Source organism: Elephantulus edwardii, unplaced genomic scaffold (assembly GCF_000299155.1).
Source record: "Elephantulus edwardii isolate Elephantulus edwardi_28Jun2011 unplaced genomic scaffold, EleEdw1.0 scaffold00153, whole genome shotgun sequence".
Lineage (NCBI taxonomy): Eukaryota > Metazoa > Chordata > Mammalia > Macroscelidea > Macroscelididae > Elephantulus > Elephantulus edwardii.
In genome coordinates, this window is record NW_006399903.1 from 6,248,384 (window position 1) to 6,261,416 (window position 13,033).

The 13,033-nt window shown below is 46.8% G+C and overlaps 1 pseudogene; it reads left to right on the forward strand.

Annotated features, from left to right (window-relative positions):
* The first annotated feature begins 11,315 nt into the window (after positions 1-11,315).
* The window catches only part of LOC102876509, a 53,283-nt pseudogene continuing 51,565 nt past the window's right edge, over positions 11,316-13,033 (forward strand).

Below are 13,033 nucleotides of genomic sequence, written 5' to 3' on the forward strand. Positions count from 1 at the left end.
GCTCGCGCGGGGCGGGGCGCGCTGGCGCGTGGGGTGCTGCCCGGAGGGGACTCCCTCCCTTCGCTTCCCAAGTGGGCAAGTGGACCGAGGGTGTCCGAGGGATAGCGGAGAGGGTTTGTGCTCCGAACGCCACTTGAGGGGGGCGCCACCGAGCAGTTCTGTTAACCATGTACTTCCATCTCCAGCTCTGAAAGATCATGCAAGAATATTCCCTCACTCTAGAGCCTGGAGGCACAGTGTATAAGGTGGTGGTGGTGGTGGTGGTGGTGGTGGTGGTTGTGATGGTTTTGTGCCACTGCGTCTGAGCTGACCCTCCAGCAGATTTGCTGAGACATCGCACAGCCTCTCACAGGAGGAGATAGCCCAGCCTTTCACAGAACAGTTGGTAGATTTGAACTGTGTGCCTTTGCGAATGCAGCGCAGTTTCTTACCCCTAGGCCACCGGAGTGTTCCAGTATGTAAACTACTGGGTTGCTAACTGAAGGTCACCGGTTGGAAGCCAGGACCCGGAAAGAGGAGGCTTCTTCTCTCATAAAGATTTACAACCTGGGAAACTTGTAGGATTTTTGTTTTCTAGGAAGACTCCTGCTCTGCTTGAGTGAACAAACAGAAGAAATTGGGGAGGGAGGTGGGGAAAGAATGTGACCCCGTGGTGGACCAGTTCCCACTGGTGTCAGCAAGGAAGAGCACACTTATAATTGTCTGGATAGCTCCATAATGTTTAATTAAAAGATGAAAGTGCTCGCCTTGTATTTCTGAGCCGGGGTTCTGGTTCTTGTTGTATCCTGTCAATCGGAACAACTCACAGCCCACCCTCCAGCTTGTTTTCAGAGGCAGATAATCATCCCAAAGTTGATTCCTCTCCTGTCTCCGCAGGAGCAGAAGGTGGATTCCCAGGGCTGCCTTTGCACTGACAGGGCAGGCAGTTCCTTACCACGGGGTCACCAGACCTCCCTTGGTGTTTTGGTAAATTCTCCAAATGATGGGTCAGACAAGGAGCTAATTTCAGTGCTTGCTGGAGATGCTCTTTTCCTCGGGGGCCTAGGCTGAAGTAGAAGTCATGCCTCTCCGCCCGTTTCTTGTCTAAAAGGAAGTCTGGGCTATGGGCAGAATCCACTGGACCACTGCACTGTCTGGAGTGAGGGCCACGCCATGCTTGCCCTGAAGCAGGTGACCCTGCGCACGTGGAAGCCCTCCCCGCCCCCCAGCCCAGAGCCCCTTTTCAAACAGCCCAGGACCCTCCCCCAGCTCACGGGCCTCCCCCATCCCAGTGTCCTCCCCCACTTCCCAGTGCCCTTCCAGGGCCTGCAGCTGCAAAAGCCACAGGCACCGAAGTCTCTGGCATCCTGGGAATATTATAAGGCGATAACAAGTGGGTCAGGAAGGCAGGAAAAAACATGCGGGGTCAGTTAAGGAGAGTGTACTGTGCAAGCGAGGAAATGTGAGCAGGGCAGGCCTGCAGAAGACTGTGGGTTTCCTGTGTGTGAAGTGATCTGGCTCAAAGGCACAGCGAGTGCAGACCGCAAAGCAAGAACCCCACGTGCCTGGGACTCTCTACCTCACACTGAAGGAGAAGCAGGTGCCTCTGCGATTTGGGAGTTCTGGTGGCCTCGTTATTAGGAACTAGGGCTGCCATCCCAAAGACAGGCAGTTCAAATCCACCAGTTGTTCTGCAGAAACATGGACAATCTTCCTCCTTATGATTTATAGCCACTGCCAACCTGCAAAGAGGTTCCGCTGTCAGTTCTGACCACACAGCAATGTGCTGGCGTGTGGCCTGGTTTTTAGGGGTTTTAAACATTGAAATGTTCTCATTTTTTCCCATTGTTGCACATTTTCTTCCCTCTTCCTCTTTCCCCTCCCCAGCCCTCTTCTTCCAGATTGTTGTCATACATATAAAGCCTATTCATAATATTCCTTTTGAACACTTCTTCCCCTCCTCTGATCAAATGCAATGTTTATGATCTATCCACCTTCTCCCCATTGTCTCTGCAATCCCCAGTCTCTCTCCTGTTTAATAACAGTGGTGTGATGCACTATTTGTCCTTTTGTGACTGAAATACTTCACTCAGCATAATGTCCTCCAGGCTTCCCCATGAAATGGTAAAACATTGTGCTTTTTTAAAAAAGATTCTCTTAGTGTTAAAATCTTACTGTACTGTTTCAAAAGCATGTATTGTCTGTCCAGTGCTCCCAGGAGACACCCTCTTCCCCAGTTTGAAGGAACAATCACTTTAAAATAGAGACACCAGCTCAAAAGGGCTCAGTCATCACCATCACCCACAAACATGACTAGAGTCCCCTGCTGCTATGGCAGGAATAGCAACAATTATTAAAATTTACTGGGACATGCAAATCCGTGGAACCCATAGTTAATGTATAACAGAGGTAAGAACAGAGGCTAAATTGCATAAACAAGCTGGCAAGCCCAGACAGTGGTTTCTTCAAAGTCGCTGAGTTCCTGTCAGGGGCAGACAGCAGGGCAGAGATACCAGGTGACAGGGAGCAGGTGGGAGTGATCCCCGGGGGCCACACAGTGTTGGCTCTCACTCAGCTCTCTTGGCCCTGGAGCTCCTGGGGGAATGTTTGTGGGAGGTATTGTGTATGCTCTTCTCCCACTCTTGGTGTCCTTACAATCCTTTTGTTCTCTAATCTCTCAGTTTTTGCTTTCCTCTAGGACAAACCCCTTGGCTCCACCCCTACCCCCACCTGCACACGCCCAGCTGGGCATCTTGCCTCCGTCCACTGCTGGAAGCCAGCCAGTTTCCCCAGGGTAGACAGAGCTGGTTCCCAGAGCAATCAAAGCCCTTTGCCTAATGGGATTGTCTGGGGAAAACTTTCTGCATGCTGATGTCTGAGTGATTCTTGCTTATGTTTCTACATGGGCAAAGCCAAGAAACTTGCACAGTTACTATGCAGCAGAGGATGTTGTTGTTAATTGCCTCCCAGTTCACTCCAGCCTATAGCAACAGCAGGAGCCAATGTACAGCAGACAGAAAACTTGTCGAATCCTGCTTCATCTTCATAATATCTGTTGTGATGAAGCTCAGTGTCAGTGCAACCCCTCTGGATCTTTCTCTCCTTCGTTGAACCTCTGCTTTTTCCAAGCATGATATCCTTCTCCAAGGACCGGCCCCTCTTGGCAACATACCCAAAGTATGGGAAACAAAGTTTCACCATCTTTCAGTCTTGGGAGCACTTTAGTTGCACTTCCTGGAGATAGATTTGTTTGTTCTTTTGATAAAATGTAAAACTTCTTCATAGTTTTTGGGCATGTTCTTAGAGGGGGCTAGTCTGTGAGATGGATATCATGCTTGGAAAGGTGGAATCTCGGGGTAAAAGAGGAAGACATTTAATGAGCTGGATTGACATGGGGACTGTAACAATGGGCTGAAGAGTAGTGGAGATGGTGAGGACGGCACAGCATAGGGCAGGGTTCAGAGCTCTTCTCAGTCTCTGTGAGTCGTAGCCAACTCAACACACACAACAACAACAAACATTATCTCATGTGGTAGGAAGCCCCTAACAAAACAGAATGACACAGTGACTTTAACCATTGGCTCCAACATATCACGGATGGTGACGATGGCAATGGATAGGTCACGGTTCAGATTTGTTGCTCATAGGGGCCGCCGTGGGTCAGAGCTGACCCAACAGCACCTAACAATAACAGCAGTGATAGCTCAAGGAAGGACATCTCACCCTCAGGTTTCCTGAGCTCCTGTCACATGCCCAACATGTCTGTAACCACCAAGGGTAGTGTTTCCATCCACCCAAAGTTAAAGTTCAAGGTTAACAGAGAGTGAATTGCCAATGCAAGCAGGGGACCAAGGAGAGTGCTAGGAGTTACTGTTAGGTGCTGTATAGTTGAGTACAACTCCTCGCAACCCTATGGGCCACAGATTTGAAGGTTGGCCTATCCTGTGCCATCCTCCTGATCTCTGTCCTGCTCGAGCCCACTGTGATGGGCATCGTGTCAGTTGTTACACTGAAGGTCTTCCTCTCTTTTTCTGACCTTGCGCAGCATCCATCTCATTCAGAGGATTCTCTCTTTCTCTGACCCACTTACTTTGAGCATATCTTCAGGAGGAATTATTCCCTGGAATGAGATATCCTGCTGAAAAAAAGTAGAGGGTGCTAAGAGAGTCTGCCTTGAAGGTGAACCTCCAAAGTTAGCAAAGGGACGGAGAGCTCAGCTGTCAGAAGAATTTTTGGAATAGATGGTGTGGTTGTTATTGTTGTTATATGCTGTTGAGTCACCTGAGACCCAAAGTGACCCTATGTACAGCAGCTCTGAATCCTGCCCTGCCTTGAGCCAGTCTCACTAATTCCTACACACCTACTCCCATCGCCCCAGTTACTGTGTCAATACAACTCATCAGATGTCTTCCTCTCATGCACTTTCCCTCCACCCTTCCAATTATTGTCCTCCTCCAAGGACCTGTCCTTCCTGGCCAGGTGCCCAAAGTATGTGAGATGAAGCTTCAAAATTCTTGCCTTCAAGGAGAAACTTGGTTTTACCCTCTCCAAGACAGATCTGTTTGTTCCCTTGGCTGTCCATGGTATGATCAATGCTCCTCTCTAGCACCACAACTCAAAGGCATCGATTCTTCTTGTGTCATCCTTAGTCAATGTCCAGCTCTCTGATCCATAGCAAGTAACTGCAAAGGCCATGGCCTGGACCAAGTGCATCTTAGTCACTAGACTGCCACTGTTGCTTTTTAGTACTCTAGAGAGGTCCCTGACAGCAGATTTTCCCAGTGTAATTCATCTTTTGATTTCCCGTCTGCTTGTGCCAAGAGTGTTGTTTGTGGAGCCAAGCAAGCTGAAATGGTTAACAACCTCAATCATTTCTCTGTCTACTATGATGCTGACAAATGATGAGAATCTTTCTTTGTCTTCTTGATGTTGAGCTTCAATCCATATTGAAGATTCTAGTCCTTGACCTACAGCAAGCACTTCAGATCCTCCTCAGTTTCAGCAAGTGAAGTTGTGTCATTTGCGTAACGTAGGTTGTGGATGAGTCTTTCTCCAATCCTGATGCCACATTCCTCCTCATAAAGCCCAGCCTCCCGAATGATCAGTTCTGCACAGAGAGTGAAAAAGGTATGGAGACAGGATGCATCCCTGTCGCACACCTTTCCTGATTCTGAACCAGGCAGTGTTTCCTTGCTCTGTTCTGACGACTGCTTCCTGATCCAAGTATAGGTTTCACATGAGCACAATTGAGAGTTCTGGGACCCCCATTCTCCTCAAGGTTAAACACAATTTATTGTGACCCACACAGTCACATGCCTTTGCATAGTCAATGAAACACAAATAGACATTCTTCTGGTACTCTTTGCTTTAGGCCAAGATCCATCTGACCTTGGCAAGAATGTCTCTAGTGCCACGACCTCTTCTAAACTCAGCTTGTATTTCTGGTAGTCCTCTGTCGATATACTGTTCCAGTCACTTTTACATAATCTTCAGCAGGATTTTGCTTGAGTGTGATATTGTTCTATAATTTTTACTCTCCTTCAAGTCACATTTTTTTTGAATGGGAATAAATACGGATCTTTTCCAGTCAGTTGGCCAGGTCATTATCCTCCAGATTTCTTGGCACAACTTGGTGAACATGTCCAGGGCATCATCTGTTTGTTGAAATAAGTCAATTTGTATTCCATCAATTCCTGGGGCTTTTGCCAATTCCTTCAAAGCAGTCAGGACTTCCTCCTTCATCACCATTTTCTCTTGATCATATGTCATTTCATAAAGTGGTTATATCACATTGGCCTGCTCACCAAAAGGCTGACAGTTCAAATCCACCCAGAGAGAGAGAGGCATCTTGGAACATTGCCCTGGCTATCCACTTCTGAAAAGTATGTGTTACTTGTCTGGCTGTTAACCAAAAAGTTCAGCAATTCGAACCCTAGAGCTATTTCAAGGAAGAAGATGGGCAATCTCCTTCTGTCAAGATTTAGAGTCTCAAACTCCAGTGAGAGAGTCACCCTCCATCAGAATCAACTTGACCAAAGTGGGTTTGGTTTTAGTTTCTGCTAAGGGGCCAAGGTTGTTCCTAAACTTTTCTGAAAACTCAGCCATTGAAACCTCCATGGAGTGTGGCTCTGCTCCGATGCACGTGGTGTCAGATGAGGAGTTAGCTTTTATTGAAGAAGAGGGTGGAGTGAGGGTGGGAGAGGCAATGGTCTCTGCCAGGGGTCAGCCCAAGAGCCAGCATGGAGGTACAGGTGGAGGTCGGAATCCAGTAACACCCGTCCGTGTTTATAAACAGGCGGTGAAATGAGGTGAACAATCGAGCAGACAGAGGCTTGATTTTTAACCTGAGACCCTGCCAAGTCTTCGGCCTTTGGCCTCATCTGCCCACTGAGATGTGACCTGGGAGGCAGAGACCAAAAGTAAAAGAAATGTTTCTCTTGGCCCAGGTGTTGAACATCACACACGACCCTGGGTGAGAATGTCTGAGAGAGATGATGCACTGTTGTGTGATGTGGCCTTTGTGTAGCACTCAGCACAGCCCAGGGCTGGCCACGTTCTCAGAACTCTCGCCAGTCACACTGTCGGGACACTGAGCCAGGACACGGGACCCCCAGCGTTCCTATTACCCAGACCAATGGGAAGTGTTCCCTGAAACCCAGTTCTCCAAGTCCCTCCTTCTTCCCTGGATTCTAATACTTATTGTCCATATCTGTGGAAACATTAAATGCTGCTGACAAAACAATGGTTGTGCTGCGGCATGCAGCACTTATTATCTCCATTTACTGATAAACCTCTCAACCACAGTTCTACACTGCCAGGTCCTTTCTCTCCCTCTGGAAAAAAAAATAATAAAATAACCAACCAGGCAAGCACTGTGCTGTGTGGAAGGACTTTGCATATAGGGCTAGACTGATTGCCCAGCCTGCCTTTTGCAGGCCTGACCTCTCACGTTTTTTGTTGTTGTTATGTGCCGTCCAGTCACTTACAACTCATATGTACAACAGCTCTGAACCCTGCTCTATCTTGAACCAATCTCATTGTCTCCGGCACACCTACCACCTTTTCCCCAGTAACTGAGTCAATCCATCTCATCAAGGGTCTTCCTCTCTTGCACTGTCCCTCCTCCCTTTCAAGCATGATGTCCCTCTCCAAGGCCAGGTCCTGTCTTGCAACATGTCCAAAGTATGTCAGACGGAGTTTCAGTATCCTTGCCTCCAAGGAGCAGCCTGGCCTCACTCTCTCTAAGACAAACCTGTTTGTTCTCCTAGCAGTCCATCGTACATTCAGTACCCTTCTCCAAGACCAGAACTCGAAGACATCGATTCTCCTTCTATCATCCCTAGTCGTTGTCCAGCTTTCTGATGCATAGCAAGTAATTGCCAAGAACATGGCCTGGATCAGGTGCACCTTAGTCTCCAGACTGATATTATTGTACTCTGCAGAGGTCCCTGACAGCAGACTTTCCCAGTGCAATTTGTCTTTTGATTTCCAGGCAGCTGAAACCAAGAGTGTTGATTGTGGAGCAAAGTAAACTGAAACTGTTAACAAACTCAATCTCTTCACAGTCTATCATGATGCTACCAGTTGGTCTAGTGGTGAGAAACTTTGTTTCTTTGATGTTAAGCTTCAGTCAATTTTGAAGATTGCAGTCTTTGACTTCTTCAGCAAATGCCTCAGGTCTTCCTCAGTTTCAGCAAAAAAAGGTTGTGTCATCTGCATAACAAAGGTTGTTGAGTCTTCCTCAAATCCTGAGGCCACATTTCTCCTCATAGAGCCCAGCCTCCCAGGTGATTTGTTCTGCACATACATTGAAAAGGTATGGGAAAAAGGAGGCATTCCTGTTGTACACTTTTCCTGATTTTGAAGCGTGCAGTGTTTCCTTACTCTGTTCTGACAACTGCCTCCTAGTTCAATTATAAGTTTCACATAAGCACAATCAAGTGTTCTGGGATTCTCATTTTTTTCTTAGTAAGTTTGGTGTGAAGTCAAATGCCTTTGCATAGTCAATGAATCAGATAGATATTCCTCTGGTACTCTCTGCTTTCAGGCAAGATCCATCTAACATTAGCTATAATATCCCTAGTGCCGCAGCCTCTTCTAAACCCAGCCTGCACTTCAGGCAGTTCCCTGTTGATGTTCCATTCTAGTAGTGTTTTTGTAATTTTCAGTAGGATCTTACTTGCATGTGATATTAGTGGTATTGTTTGATAATTTTCACACTCTGTTGGGTCACTTTTTAAGGAAATGGGATTATCATCTATGCCAGTCAGTTGGCCAGGTGGTTGTCCTCTGTCCGGGGCAGCATCTGTTTGTGGAAATATGTCAATTGTATGCTGTCAATTCCTGGAGCCTTGTTTTGTTTTGTTTTGGGTTTTTTTGCCAATTCCTTCAGATAATTACTGACAAATACATCATGTGATGAGAGGATACAGTCATATTGTTGTTGTGTGTTATTGTTGGGTTGACAGTGCCGTTATGTCAACTGTCACTCATCATGACCCTGTGACTAGACCTGAACCTTGCCCTGTCCTTCATCATGTCACACTCAAGTTCATTGTTGTAGTCACTGTGTCAGTCCTTTCCCAGAATGATGTCTTTTCCAAGGACTGGCTCCTCCCAGTAAAATGCCCAAAGGATGTGAAGCAGAGTTTCACCATCCTTGCTCCCAAGAAGCCCTGTATATTTCATCTGAGATGTATCTGTTCTTTTGGCAGTCCACGGCATATTCAATAGTAAAATGAAATCATTGACAATTTTAGTCTTTTCTCCTTCTATCATGATGTTGCTCATTGGTCCAATGGTGAGAATTCTTGTTTTTTGAATGTGACGATGCAATTTGTATTGAAGGCTTTGATCTTCTGCAGCAAGTGCTTCAAGTTAGCCTCATTTTCTGCAAGCAAGAGTGCATCATCTGGAATATAGACTGTTACTGAGACTTCCTCTAGTACTGATGCCGCATTCTTCTTCATAGAGGCACCTTGTTTTGTTTGTTGTTGTTGTTGTTGTTGTTGTGTGCCATCAAGTCAGAACCAATCCCCAGCTGACCTTCTAACAGGTTTTAAGAGGCAATAATCGCACGCAAGATTACCCATCCTCTTCCACATAAAATTGGTGCTTCCTAGTGTTTTTACCTTTCATTATCTTTGTGAGGCTTTTTCAGTGCTAAGAGTGCAGGAAAGAGTGCTCTCATTAGCTGCCAAAGCCTGGGTGCTTACTGTTGAGGACATTTAACATGGAAAGGTCTTGAGAGGAACTTCGCTGGTCAAAATTGTTTTCTGCCTTCTGCATCCCTGGAGAGCAGGATCAGAGGCTTAGCACTGATGAGCGAGATTTGCTGACACTGTGTATCTGAGGCAAGGTCCTTGGGTGGCACAAGGGTGTTAAGAGGGATTATTCATCAAAAGTGAGGGGTTTGGGCCCATCCAGCAGCCCTGTGGAAGGGCTGGAGATCTGCTTCTGTAAAGAAGGCTCAAACTCATCGCGTTGAGGTGGAACCAACGTATTGCTGAGCCTCCAGTGGGTTTCGAAAGGCTGCAAATCACAAGGGAAAGGATTGTTAATCTTTTTCCCACAGAGCAGCTCGTGGATTTGAACCATCTGCCTCTGGGTTGGGAACACAGCTCCTTAGGCCAGCAGAGCTCCCTCGTGGGAAGATGACAGCTGAGGAAACACAGTGGAGCAGTCCTTCTCTGTCACACGTGGGGCCGCCCCACGTCAGCATCAACCCCACAGCACTGGTTTTGGGTTTTGATCCAAAGAATGCCAGGGCAATAAAAGTGCATCCAAACTTAAAAACAAGGAGGGAGAGAAACAGAAAACAATGTGGTGTCAACAATTGTACAAAACAGAATGTGAATGAAGAACAGTGTGAAACACAATGTATACCTTCCTCCACCAAAGTAGATAGAAAGCTAGTAAAAGGAGAGGGAAATCATGAATAAGTGATTCCTGCTACCTGAGGTCATACAGACAGTTGCAAGGTAAGACTTGGAAGGAGGGGCTGTCTGGGAGGTGTTGGCCCTCAAATGTCTCCACGTAGACTCTTCTGAACACCCCTAACTCCTTGTATGGTGGTGCTGCCCGTGTATGCATTGCTCTTCAGTCTTGCAGATGGAATTTTTTTTAAAGTTTTACTTTTTTTTATTGCTGTACATCTTCTTCCCCCCCGCTACCCCTCCATCAGCCCACCTCACAATGCACCCCTTGTTCTAGATTGTTCTCCTACATATAATGCATCATCATGTATTCCTTTCTGACACGTCTTCCCCTCATCTGATCTAATGCAGTGTTCATTACCTATCCACTCTTTTCCCATTTTTTCCCCAACCCACCCCAGTCTGTCCTATTTTATAACAGCAGCGTTATGCAGTATTTGTCATTTTGTGACTGAGTTCTTTCACTCAGCATAATGTCTTCCAGGCCCATGTTGTGTAATGTTTACGAGTTCATTGTTTTTCAGTGTTGCGTAATATTCCACTGTGTGAATATACCATAGTTTTTCTACCCGTTCATTTGTAAATGGGCACTTGGGCTGCTTCCGCCTCTTTGCTATTGTGAATAATGCAGCAATAAACATGGGTGTGCTTACATTTATTTGAGTCTTGGCTTTAGTTTCTTTAGCGTATATTCCCAGTAGTGAAATTGCTGCGTCAAATCACATTTCTATTTCCAACTTTTTAAGAAAGTGCCAGACAGCCCTCCCTAGTGGCTGTACCATCTTACATTCTCACCATCCGTGATAAGAGTTCCAATCTCTCCACAGCCTCACCAGCATTTATGGTTTGCTGCCCTATTGAACTTTGCTATTGTTGCTGGGGAGAGATGCTATCTCATAGTCATTTTGATTTGCCTCTCTCTGAGAGCTAGGGATTTTGACCATTTCTTCATGTGCTTTTAGGCCTGCAGATGGGAATTTTTGCACTGACAATGTTATTAGTGCAATCCTGTCATCTCTGTATTTGCCACAATTCAAAAAATGTAGGCCAAAGAGGGATGAAGGCAGCATTGCAATACAGACTCAGACACACAAACACCGGCAAGGATGTCCGAGGTTGGTGAGCGTCCAGCTCCTCTCTCTGCTTGGGAGAACCCGTGGGGCTGAGGCCTCCTGGCCAGCAGCGTCCTCAGGCTCACGGTCCTGTCGGCCTCAGCGCAATCTCACCTGGTTCTTCCCCCAGGTCCTCATGTCTTCTTCCGCTCAGCATTCACTGCTCGTTCAAGGCTGACTGGAGGATTCCAGAAAAACAAGTGAGATTGTTTCCTTTCCTCCAGGTGCTTAGGGCCTGGACAAGGAGGCAGAGCGACTGACCGTGGTGGTCGCCTGGAAGGTGGGGAGCATGGGGGCCCAGCCTGAAAGCCTGCAGCAGCTGGACCCTGAGGATGAGAATGGGGCCCACTGTGGCTGCTTTGTCACCGATGTGAGGCTAGTTGTCTTGAGAGCAGCAGCATTCCATTCCAATACTTTCCACAAACCAGGGAAGGCCTGAGCTGTGAAAGACACACAGGAGAAGCATACCAGTGACTGTTCACAAAGGTGGGGAGATGGGGAGGGGTCTCTTGGGGAGAAAGGCGTCCCATTATTTGACACATCTTCCCTGAAGACCAGATGGTGGGGTTCTAGGCAGGGCAGTAAATCCAGCCACTCCTGGTTCCCAGCTCTGTAGTAAAACCAACTGCTCTCCCTGCTGGCCGCTCAGAAAGGGGTCACTGTAGAGAGTCCTGGATAGAGTGAGAAGCTAGTGCAGAAGAAAACTGGCAGTCACAGCAGTGGCCAGGCTTACCCATCTAACAGAGACCAATGGATCCCCCGAGACTGTGGCTTTATGACCCTAAGAGCCTGGAACTCAACTCAGTCCTGGACACACCTGACAGTGAACAGTAGAGAGGTCTAGAAGGTGGATGGTAACCCCAGGGGGCCTCTCATGTTTGGAACACTAACCACACGAGGTGACAAGGGCAGCATTTGCTGAGGGATAGAGCTCAGAAGATAGGAAAGGGGAGGATGGAGAGAGGGGGAGGGACGAGTGCTGAGACAGTGAGGGGACTGTGATCAATGTCACCACCCAGTGTGACCGGAATACAATCTGCTCTGTGAACTGTTGCTCAAATAATAATAGTTTGGTTTTTTTTAAAAAAAGCTGAAAATAATAATTATTTGAATAGTACTGGTGAGTAATGAATATACCATGGACTACAAAAAAACAAAACAAAACAAAACAAAAACCAAAAACACACAACCAAAAAAACAGGTTGTAAAACGGTGCAACCACTCTGGAAGGCAGTTTGGCATTTCCTCAAAAAGATGAACATAGACATTCCGTATGACCCAGCTATTCCATTGCCAGGGATATACCCCAAGGAAAACAGATCTGAGACACAAATGGAGATTTGTACACTGATGTTCACAGCAGCATTATTCACAATAGCAAGAACATGGAAACAGCCCAAATGTCCATCAGCAAATGACTGAGTTGAGAAAGTGTGGTCCATTCACATGATGGAATACTATGCTGCTCTTAGGAGCAACAATTTAAAAAAGTACTTTATAACATGGGAGAGGCTGGAGAGCATTGTGCTGAGAGAACTAACTCAGGCACGTAAGGACAAATACTGTATGAGACCAATACTGTATGTGAAAATAGAAGGAGAATCCGTGAAATGTGTATGCACAGCCAGAGGGAAGAGGACGAGACAGTGGGCTGAGGATGAGGAGGGGGAGAAATCACAGGGCCTCAGAGTTTTGTGGGTGGAGGGAAGGGGCCAAAATAATCCCTCCAATGTACATGAAGGAAACACAAAGTAAACAATTTATTGTATGCAGACTGGTCATTATAAAAAAATAACTAACAAGGATGTTTTGGAGGAAGTGCAATCAGAGTGCTCCCTAGAAGCAAGGATTTCATCATCATCATGTTACCTCACACACTTTGAGCCTTTTGTCCACGTTTGTTTGTGGAAAAAAGATGTGCTGAGAAAGGGGGAGAGTTAGAGAAAGCGAGAAGGCCCCGCAGCAAGAAGGACTGACAAGGTGGCTGCCACGTGGGCTGGAGTGTGG